Raw genomic sequence first — 5,662 nt, 5'->3', positions numbered from 1 at the left:
GGAGTTTTCCAGTTCATCAACCAACAGATCCTTACTTCCTTAAGAAAGGCCTGACTGAATTCACAATAGTACTGGTAATAATAATAATAATAATAATAATAATAATAATAGTAATAATAATAATAATAGTAATAATAATAATAATAAACAGGTGACGTTTATCCAATACTTATTGTTTCCCGATGCTTTACAAGTATTAACTGATCTGATTTTCCCAGCAGGCCTACAAACGAGGCACCATCCTATTACAATTTTTCAGATGAAGAAGCCGAGCCACAGAGAGGTGAAGTAACCTGCAACACAGCTAGTAAATGGCTGGTGAGTAAAATTTGGATTTTTGGTGTTTTTTTTTATTAAACACATGTAATGTTTTCATAAAATAACCCCAGCTCCTCAATTCTTTGTCTTTGGACACAGATCCTCCCCTCACTGAAGCTCTGAAATGATTGGATTGAATTCGCAGGTTTTGAGAATTCCTTCTAGTCCCACCTGCTACCTTAACGCTCTGTGAACCTAGGCTGCCTGATCACATCCTATTTTTATTCTCCCTTGTTCTGCTCCACCTAACCCTATTTCCAGAGATAAACAAAAATCACTTTATCATTATCATTTTTATTTATGTATAAGCATGAAGGGTCCAAACCTTCCAAAACATTTTAACTTAGGAAAAACAGGGAAGCAACAGGCACTCCTGCTCTCCTCCCTCCCATTTTCCTTCTTAAAATAGTCATTTTAGCAAGCCCTTTCCTCAAAGGTAATACAAAGTCCTCCACAAAGGAATATAAAGTCCAAAATCCCACAGTTCTTTCCTTTGCGCCAACAAGTTCACAGAGATAAAACCAGGTTGAAATGAACACGAGGGCAACCTGAAATGGGGAAACAGAAGATGAGGGCGCCAAGTAAACATCGAGGCTTGTGTGCAGCTCCTTCAGAACAGATAAGGATCGCCATTTGCGTGATGCTGTTGGAGTGTGTTCCGGGCGCCCTGTATTTTTTGAATTTAAAGTCTTTTCAATATCACCTATTGCAAAGCCACCCTCCTTGCTGCCCATGAAGGGCGAGGTCCCAGAATTTCTCTCCATCTCTCCTTTGAGGTGCCCAGCTGTGAGTGCAGTGGTACTCTTTGACGTTCAGTCGGAACTGAATCATCACAAATTATAACTTTCTGCACTTAAAATCAATGAGTTTTTAAAAACAATTAAAGATGTTGAAATCTGCACCTTTTTATATGTGCAAGAGTTTTATGAGGTGTCTTTACCAAGCCGTGAAATATATCCAAGTATTGAGGCAAAAGAAAAGTTCAAACCACATCGAGCGGATTGATGCTGAAAACAAATAGAAATAATTGTTTACACGTATGTTTGACATTTCACCCAGAAAGGGGTTAAAATCCTGCTTGCGTTGCATTTTCGTCCTTATGAATTAAGCACTAAAATATGCCCACTTCATCGTTTTCCTCACACGCCTAGCTCTTCCTTCATTCTGCCTTGTCTCCACTTGCCTGCAGACAGAGCACCCCATATTTTGCTTCTGACTCTGAATAACTGTGATCGCTCATGATGAGAGAGCCGGTTAATGAGATGGCTGTGAGATGTTGAGGAAGTTCTGTTTTGCTTTTAAAGCCATGACTGTCTCTCTTAAAATGAACTTTTATCTTCTGACAGAGAGTTTTGGAGCTCACATCTTTCTTTTTTGCTCAGTATTTTCAATAGTGGTTGATGGTTTCTATTCAAGGATTTAATTCTTCAGGCGTGGAGAGCTGGATCGAAGATGAGGATACAGGTGGACGATTCTCCCTGCTGCTTTATCTGTGTCCACAGTGCCTTTACCAAGCAGCATGGTGAACTGGCTCATGGAGGAGAGGAAGGTTTATCCTTATATCGTCTAATGAACCTGTTCCTGTGGCAAATGCCCAAGGCGGATACACACCTCACCACCAAGGCTAACGTCATTTTCTTCCTTCATTTCAGAGGGGATGCTGGTGACTCAGAACTGGCTCGTCAAATAGGAAGGCATGTGCATGCTGAGTTTGGCACAGATCACTTCCTCTAGCAAGAAGAGCTGGCTAAATGAGGGTCATCGTGACCTTCACCTGGCTTCTAGTTCAGTGAATAACCCAGAAGCCATAATAATCACTTGATGTATAGTCACCACTTGAATTTTCTGCTTCATTGTATTTACAGTCAGAGGAGAACACATCCCGCAATGCCCAACGTGGATCTTTCTATCAAGGATGTAGCGCGAATGTAAACAAAGTGTCCTTTTAAGTCAATATTTGCTGGGAAAAGCACAGGGTGTTCTTGGTAGTTCTATGATCCATAAGGCCGCACACTCTCATAAAAACATTCAATTCGCTACATATTTATAGACAAGTACAATGAAACAACAGGAAAAAAAAAGCAGGCCTATATTTTAATAAAGTCAAATTCATCCCTGCTCTGATAGGCAAAACGAATTTGTACTTACATAGATCATGCAGGGAGTCTTCGGCCCGGTGTCTCCTGGGGAAAAAGCAGCTTTAAATATGTCGTCGGAAAAGAAAATTGTGTCTTTGTTGGATTTCCTTCAGATGAAACTGAATGGATGAATAATGCGTAAGTCTTACACCAGTTAAAAAAAAAAAATCCTGTGACTTGTACAGCTGTGACTGAGGGGAGTCAATTGACACTTGAAGGCAAAGAAGATGGAAAAGGAAAGAATAAATGAGTGGAAAATTCCACAACGCAGACTCCCAGGGCTCTCTCAAGGACAAGATTGTTACTTGAGAAGGCTCTGTGGAATTTTTGGCATTCTTGCATTATCTCACTTTGAAGATGGAATAAACTAGACTTTTCAGCCAGTCTCACGGTTCTTGAAAGTGGGCTCAGTTAGATTTGCTGGGACTCTTGGGTAACGCCAATTTCTCAACATTTAACTGAATAATTAAGGTTTCAAAAGGTTTGGGCAATCGTGATCTCTCTTTGTGGAAAAAGCAGTTTCATCTTTGGGAAGTCTACGGTAAATTCCCTTCCCATGGGACGCCTACTGTTAACCCAGAAAGAGACCCACTTTGAGGAGAATTTTGGCTACTTGTGCAGTCCACTGCTATCGTAAAAAGTATTGTTCAAATTCATTTACTATAGAAGTCAGGAGAACTGTCAACAAGTGGGCTTGGAAAAAGTCAGGCAAGGGCTGGGTGCTGGTGATAAAGATATGTTCCTCTGCTCTGCCACTGTGGCAGACCATCTAACAAAACTTAACCTGATTTTACTTGTGCTTTGCTGTACACCTGAAACGGACACAACATTGTCAATCAACTACACTTCAATGATAATTAAAAAGAAATAGAAGGATGGGGCTTTTTTTGGGGGAGAGTTTGTTTTTAAAATAAAATATGCACTCAAACCTCTGCAATGAGAATTTCTCTTCCTGTCTTTGTGTCACTAGATAACATACATTGAAAGTCCTGCTTAACCGTGGGTTGCTTGTTGCCTTATTTTCAACTAATTAGAGATTCTGTGTCTGATGCAAAATGGTCAGTTTTAAGGACACTTAAAAGATCCCTTAGCATACATAGCATGAGTAGAAACAGCCCCGTATGTAGTAAATATATACAGGATAATAAATTAATTGAGACTTATTACTCCTTCAGGATTTAGAAATATTTCCTACTGGCTTCTCACTGAGATTTTCAATGCTTGCTTTAAATGATAAATTTGAGTTTGCTTTCATGTTTTCCAGGATAGAAGGGATTCTGGAAAAAAAGGTCGATATTCAAGACATGCTTGGTCATTGCCAGAAGAACTTGAGTTATATCAGCCTTTTCATATAGGACTAGATTACATGCTAAGGATGCCCTCTAAAGGGTCACTCCACTGGCATGGGGGGTCCTGCAGGCTTTTCAGGCCAAGTTCATCTTTTAGGGTTGCACTGGACATCACTGCATAGGCCCTGAGTAGCGCATTATAGTAAGGCTTCAGGGCGTAAGGTATTTTCCTCTAAGAATGGTTGAGAAAGGTTTTCTGATCAAGTTGTCTCTTTTTGAAATTTAGACTTCGAACAAGATGCAATGCAATGCAATCATTTCCCTTTTACCTCATAAGGCAGTCTGTAACTTGTGGAAAGAAATGTACTTAATGACAGAGAATGTAGCCTTTGAGAAATTTGAGCCAATAAGGGAAATACACTTCTCACGGTTTTTAGTAACATTGCTGCTGCATTAGTTGGGAAGGTTCTCTTGGTGAGCAATCGTGGAGAATGATGTAAAAGGTAGAGAATTTTTTTATTTTATTTTATTTTATTTTTTTTTATTGAAGTATAGTCAGTTTACAATATTGTGTCAGTCTCTGGTGTACAGTATAATGTTTCAGTCATACATACACATACATATATTCCTTTTCATACTCTTTTTCATTATAGGTTACTATAAGAAATTCAAAATAGTTTCCTGTGCTGTACAGTGTAAACTTGTTGTTTACCTGGTTTTGTGAGGATTCCCCTTGTATTTCCAAAGAGCTAGGCTGCCAAAGTTCAGTAGGTATTTTGTGCAAACTGTTCCATCTGTAGATGCAGTTTTTGTTGTATTCGCGGGAGAGGGTGAGCACTGCATCCTTCTACTCTGCCATCTTGGCAATCCCCTCAAATACAGAATTTATTCAAATGATTCTGAAGACTCTCTTAGGCTCTAAGAAAGAGTTGAATGGGTGGATAGGCCTTGGGAAAATGATGCATCAGAAATTTAGAGAAGATGTCAATGACTCAGTTCTAGGGACACCAGATTAGCACCAGATTCCCAATTCTTGGGAGAAAGAGCCTTATTGGGCCAGTGTGGGTCAGTGTCCACCTCGAATCCAAGAGCTGGGGTGAGAGGGGCAACATCACACAGCATAGACCTGGCTTCTCAGGGCCTGTCACCACCGTGGGCAGGGCCCCAGAGAGACAATGCGTGTGACTTACTGTCACTGGGCAGCCACCAGGAGAGGTGCTGAACTCAGAAATTATAGCTTTCAAGTTCTACATGGAATGTTTTGAGTGTATATATATATATATATATATATATATATGTACACAAAAACCCCAGGTGTTTCCTTACACACCTCAGAGCTATATTTAGCATAGTCGTAGGGAGAAATTACTACAATACTGGGTAATGAGTTTTGAGGAACATCACCTTCACTAGCACGGCCCAGCTCTCTTGTTGGATGCTTACCACAAGGTCATTGGAGTAGAAGTGTGATAAATGGGAAATAGCACATAGCACACACACTAAAACACCCTGGGACATCAAAATCCAGATCTGTGTATGTCCTTTGCTTCACCTGCGGGTACTCCAGAGCCCTTGTGAATTCATTCACTGACCTGACTCAGCTTTCTGGATGTCTTGTTTGTGTCAGTCTCTGTATTCGCCATCAGGAACTCAGCAATATCCCTGGTGGCTGCTGAAGAGTTTACAGTCTAGAAGGCAATTCAGTTCAGTGGGTTTGAGCCCCAGTTGGGGATAAGTTAAGCACCCTATGGGAGTACCTTTCAGAGACATCAACACAGATGTAGGGGTCTGGATGTCGGGGAAGACTTCCTGGAGGAGTAAGCAGGAAGAAAGAGGGAAATTGAAGGAACATGGTGATGGGAGATAAAAGAGAAGGCATGAAAGAACAGTTCAGCCAGAAATATTCAATATCCAAGA

The 5,662-nt window shown here is 40.5% G+C and overlaps 1 long non-coding RNA gene across 1 annotated transcript; it reads right to left on the bottom strand.

Moving 5' to 3' along the window:
* Positions 1–323: 323 nt before the first annotated feature.
* Positions 324–3,291, bottom strand: LOC141579397 (uncharacterized). The gene is made up of 2 exons (XR_012510624.1): positions 2,467–3,291; positions 324–2,354 (listed from the first exon to the last, which is right to left on the bottom strand). It is a non-coding gene; the product is annotated as an uncharacterized LOC141579397 (long non-coding RNA).
* Between the last annotated feature and the right edge of the window lie 2,371 nt (positions 3,292–5,662).

This window comes from Camelus bactrianus, chromosome 12 (assembly GCF_048773025.1).
Source record: "Camelus bactrianus isolate YW-2024 breed Bactrian camel chromosome 12, ASM4877302v1, whole genome shotgun sequence".
NCBI classification, from domain to species: Eukaryota; Metazoa; Chordata; class Mammalia; order Artiodactyla; family Camelidae; genus Camelus; species Camelus bactrianus.
Note: the sequence above shows the minus strand (reverse complement) of the source record. Positions and strands in the feature narration are given on the sequence as shown.